Below are 6,159 nucleotides of genomic sequence, written 5' to 3'. Positions count from 1 at the left end.
GTAATAATGATATGTGCATTGCATTCATACACGTGCATTAAATGATGTACCCTTACTTAGATAATTCAATATTTAATATGGGTCTTGCCCCTGGAACATTCAAACGTTCTAGATGAGATTTGTAGTAAGGGCACAAAAATGGATGAAATGTAACGACTCAAGGCGTCATGGATGCAATAAAGTTATTTTTGCATTTTGGTTTCTGTATGAAAATCCAAACATGTATCAGTCATGTTATATTTTCTATCATGATATGAACTTATGTTTCATCGGCGAATCAATTTGTAATATTGAGGATGTTTAAGGAATGGTCATGTAATGTTGTTATGTCTCGATGTATGTTTAGGTTCGATTCTTGCTTCCATTTTTGATGAATACCTAGCCTAGCATATATAGTGTATAAGTAAGCTAATGATAGACAGGTAGTAGAAAAATTTTGGAGTTATATCATGATGAGTTATTTAAAAAAAAAAATAGCCAAAATTTCTTAAGTTATAAACACTCGAGAAAGTGGGGTGTTATACAGACAATCTCTGGGATAGAATGGACAACCTAAGGATACATGAACCATCCAATTTGTGGTCTCTAATAAAGAATGTTAGGTTGGTTTCACCTTTCATATATCACTAGGAGCCTAGCAGACCATGTAATAACTTTGACAAAAATTACTACGTGGTTGAGAGAATAGTGCAACAGGAAGAAGTACCTGATGTGGTGGGTTAAGGAGCTGTACCCCTCAATCAGGATGAATTTGATGAAACCAATGACAAAGACAAAGATGACATAGATGTAACTAAGGCAGCACACGCAACAAAAAAGGATTGTGATGTTGATGGTCAATTAGATGATGGGAATGGACTCAATAAAGGATCAAATGGTGTTGATGTAGATATTGGCGATGTGTTTGTTTGATGTGTCCTAGCCCCAACACTAGAATTCCTAAATGCTTATTGGGTTGATGAGATAGTATGGACTAATATGGTGCTACGTATTCCAAACACGCGAACTCGTCCGAGTGGAAATACTTGTCAATTCATGGTCGTTGTGCATATGTCGTCATATGTTCCATTACTAAATTATAGTATGTTAAGTGTAAATTGTCCGATAGTTACCCATGGAGGTAACGAGGAAAATTTGTAAAGAAGCACAACACATGGGTTATTAGCTAGGTTGGTAGCCCTCACAATTGTTATAATGCCACGTGATCACCCTAAAATATACCGCAAGTGTACGGGTCGAACAAGTAATATAATAGTAAGTAAGAATATCGTTCTCACGAGAAAAGATTTCAAATACCAAATTTATAAATTTTCTTTATTATTTAGATAATAAAAATTTTAGATTTAATAAAGAACAGGAAAAATAATAAATTAATTAGATTAATAAAATAAAATTAATTTTCGAAGGAAACTTGAATCAAAGAAATTAATGGATTTTAATAACTAAGACACATTATGAACCTAACTATGCAATGCAAATCGTATATTTTCATGCGAATGAATTGATAAATTGAGTATGCGACAGCGAAATCTCCTAATGCATTTGTTACCCTATTTATAGGTTATAACGAGTCTATTCTCATTTAATAACTTCTTATATTTCTATGAAAGTTTAATTAAATGAAAACGCATTACAATTTGTGAAATTCCTAGCATATCGCTAAAAGCCGCACAAAGAAACCGAATTCTATTTCTAGTCGATTTTACTTTATAGTGTATGGTACCTACGATGCAATCCCTAAACTATCTCATTTTGGTCTCAAGATTAGGCATCAAATCATGTAAATAGTAGTCAATTATTCACACACATTAAATCCCATACCACACAACTCAACATAACACAATTTATTCAATCACATAAATTTATGAAAAATGCATCATCATAGTTTTGGCCAATACATGGCCTTAGTTTAATAAATTAGTTCATGACAAAATTAATTAAAATCCAAAATGACATTAGGAACATAGGAGAATTAATTAAATATGAAAGAAGAAGAAACAAATTTCCTATGCCCAGATCTGGAACAGATCTGGGTGCCGGAGCTTCTGCCGCCTGCATCCGCTGTGTCACTGGCTACGATTGCGTGCGTCCCTTGCTTGCGCAGCCTTTAAGTTCCATCACTGCTTCATTGTTCTGCCGCCCAAGTCCTTGCGCATCCAAAGTCCCTGCTAAATCTTCAAATCCTCCAATAGCCGCTTCCTTTTGTTCCTTCCGTTTCCGCCGTCTCCCCAAGTTCTGCCAAATCCCTCCTTATTTATTATATATATATATATATATGAACTTCAACCAGAGCCCTAAGACTTCACATTCACACCCCTTAATTTAATAAAATAATATATAACATATATGGCTATGCTTCCCTAAGTCCAACTTGAGTGCGATTTTGTTCACCCCTTTAACGGGGTGAACTTCACCCTCACAATTCCTGTGAGGGTGAAAAAGGCAACGGAACGGCATAAAATATTCACCAATGGAACGGCATAAAATATTTAATATATACACACACTATAATATATAATATATATAAATAATATAATATATAATATAATAATTAATATTTAATATACTATTAATTATAATCATTTATAATATTTATTTTTTATTTATATTATAATATTAATTTCTAATATTAACTTTATAATATCTTTTTTATTTTTATTTTTATTTTGTTTTAACCCAAACACAAAGTAACATTCATGTAAAATAATAAAAAATACTAAAAATTAAATATATATAAAAGAAACTCAAAATGCTAAATAATTATAGATAAAATACATATAAAATACTTAAAACATTATTCAATTATAACTAATAAATGTGTGAATAAATTCTCAAGTCACCACACTTAACAAAGATCATAAGCAATTGGATGTAACTTTTATAACACATGCAATTAAGGGTTTGATCGAGGGAAATGAATGTACACGTCTAAACTTTGCAGCAACATATTGTATAGTTATACCAATATTGAGTCTCTTACATGAAAGTTTGGGAAGAGAAGCAAAAGGTTGTAGACATTATATATGGTAGCTGAGAGGAGTTATACAATTTGTTACAACCTTTCCTTTTAGCTATGAGAAGGGCCAGTCCTAAGTTAATGTGGGAAGTGCACATATTTCCCACTTTGGACCCTAACATTCATGATTTCTCTTGTTGTTTGGACATTTAAGTCATCGAAACATGAATTTACGTGTTATCGACTAGTCATCAATCTTGATGGAATGCAGTTGTACGAAAAAGTATAAAGGGACTCTATTAGTGGCAATTGCAATTTTGGAGAGCGAGAATAGTAGTAGTTAGGGTTGGTTCCTTTATGGCCTCTAACTAGCAATAGTTAGGTGTATGCTTTGTTATAAAGTTGTTTTTATTAAGTCAAAAGTTTAGCTATAAAGTAATGGAGACCCCTTTTTTAAGGAATGTTGTCTTGGTAAGGTTAGGATGTGTTAATTGAGTTTGGTATTAAATGAATAGTAAAGCACTTAAATGTGTCCTGTATATATTATTGAAAATGAATGATAGAAGATGTCTCTTTTTTTCCAAAGATTAAGCTCACTTCTTCTTTTTTTTTTTGAATTTCTTCGATATTATAACACCATTACCATCCCACAACTAAGGTGGGCAATGATACAATTTAGGATTATTGTGCCTATTAGAATTATTGTCTTTTTTAGTTTAGGATTCCTTCTATAAATAGGGATATTATGTAATTTTATCGATCAATTTAAATGAAATAATAAGTCTTCTTTAAAGAAAGATTTCTCTTATTTGATCTTTTTCCTTTTGGTAGATTCCTACGAATAAGAGTGTAACTATATCCTTCGTGTGGCCTACCAAGGTGGTAATTTGGCTGTTCATCTACATCAACTTTGTTCATTCATAGCGCCAAGATTAGATTGAGTAACCCATCCATGTTCTGGTGTCAAATTATTATCAGAGCAAGATTGCAAATCCTAGTGTATTAAACCTATGTATTAAAGATGTCTCCATGAAGAAACGACAACAACCAAAAATGTCTTATTCATGATGTAGTTCTCGAAGACATGATGTGAGATTGAACGACTTCAACATTATCTTGAACAATATGGACAATGTGAGAATTATAACAATGAATTAGATGAAGAGCTACTTGATAAAGCCATAAAAGAGGAGATCAACCCCTTCCATCATGATAAGAGTGATTCATCTAACCAAGAAGTTCTAGATCTGGCCCAATGAAGTTGGGGGTCTTATGCTAAAAGATTTGTCGATGCCTTCTTAAGAGTGTTAATTTTTTTTATAAAAAAATAAATAATACACCTTTTTGCACAAGCATTTCATCATTTTATTAAATAAAAAAAGAAAAAAAATTAAAATTCAATCAACTACAAAATATAATAATCTCTTAATGATAATAATTTTTTAACTAAAATATAATGTCTCAGAGATAATAAAAAAAATTAAACAACTTACTACAATAAACAAAAAAAATAAAAAAATAAAACTAATTTTTCTTGAAACTCTAAGAAGATTATTGCGAGTAAAAAACTATACATTTTTTATTCTCTTATAGAAAGAAACAAAACAAAACATTAAACTAATAGCATTAAAAAGATAAAATTCACCAATAATAAGCAACTTTTCATTCTACAAATATGTGTTGAACTATATTTACCTTTATATAAAATCAAATTTTCTTGTCTTTTGAGATACAAAATTATTTATTAAATCTCTATAATCAAGTTTATTTAATAAATCATGTTTAATAGATAATGTTTTATGGGAAGAGGGAAAAATTGGGAAGGGAAAGTGGGTTTTATGGGATATTGGGATTATGGGATTTGGGAACAATATGCAACAACGGTAAAAAATTGAAAAATGGAGAAGGGAAGTTAAAAATATTTATAGTGTCTTGTATTTAAATTTTTAATAAAATATTTATTATTAAAAAAATAAAATATATATATATACATATATATTACAAAATTTTAAATTAGCGACCTTCTAATTTTGGAGGTCTTATACTATCGCATATATGGCTTCCGGCCCCGAGAAGTTCAACCATGACTTTGTGCACGTCAGACCAAAGAAAGAAACAAAGATCCGGGAATCATAGTTGATATCCCAGACTTTGAAGGAAGGATGCAACAGGATGAGTTCATTCAATAGATGCATACTGTAGAACAGGTATTCAATTACAAAGAAGTTCATGAGCAAGGTCAAATTAGTAGCCATTAAACTCAAGAAGAATGCTTCATTTTGGTGCGAGAACCTAAAATGCCAACCAGAACGTGAGGGACGTAGCAAGATCACAACATGGGAGAAGATACATAAAGAATTGAAGAGAAAATGCTTGCCAGATCATTATCACCAAGATGTCTCCATCAAATTCCATAACTTTCGACAATGAAATTTGACTGTTGAAGAATATGTTGCTGAATTTGAAGAATTGATGATGAAGTGTGATATTATGGAACCCGATTAGCAAACAATTGCTAGATTCCTTGGAGGACAAAAATATGAAATTTCTATTGTTGTCCAACTTCAACACTATTGGACACTTCAAGTTGTCATTAAAAGTGGAGCAACAACAACAAAACTCCAAAAGTGGGCTTTAATCTCGCCAAGATCAAATTGAGCAATCTATCCACATTCAGATGTGAGGCGCCAGTTGGGGGGGGGGGGGGGGGGGGGGGGTGTGAGAGATTGGTTTTGTTCAATAATGGGCAATGCTTGGGAGGGGGGAGAGAGAGAGGAGTTGTACAGCGACAGGGCTACTTCATTGTGTTTTCTAGCTGTGGCAAATTCAGTGCAAATTTGGCAAGGCTCTCCCTTATTTTCAACCGATGATGGTAGTGGCATATTTGAAGAAGGCCATGAGCAAAAAAGAGATTACTTCATCTAATGAAGGGTTACCAAATTCAAATGCGGTACGTACTAAGAAGAAATGACCCATTTTAGATTTGAACCACATTAAAAAGTGGATTAGATGGTAGTCAAATCTTTAAAATGGAGTTGATTTAATGGGTTAGTCTGATTTGGATTTAAGCGAAACCCAACTCATTAAAAAGTCTAGTTTTATTGAATGTCTTAAATGGTGAGTGTATTGACCTTTGCTATACAAGAATTAGTACACTATGATTGTATGCCCTTAAGTCACCTGAATTTTTCCTTTTCAATGAC

The sequence above is a fragment of the Diospyros lotus genome, chromosome 9 (assembly GCF_014633365.1).
Source record: "Diospyros lotus cultivar Yz01 chromosome 9, ASM1463336v1, whole genome shotgun sequence".
Classification (NCBI taxonomy): Eukaryota; Viridiplantae; Streptophyta; class Magnoliopsida; order Ericales; family Ebenaceae; genus Diospyros; species Diospyros lotus.
This window is presented reverse-complemented; position numbering follows the sequence as displayed.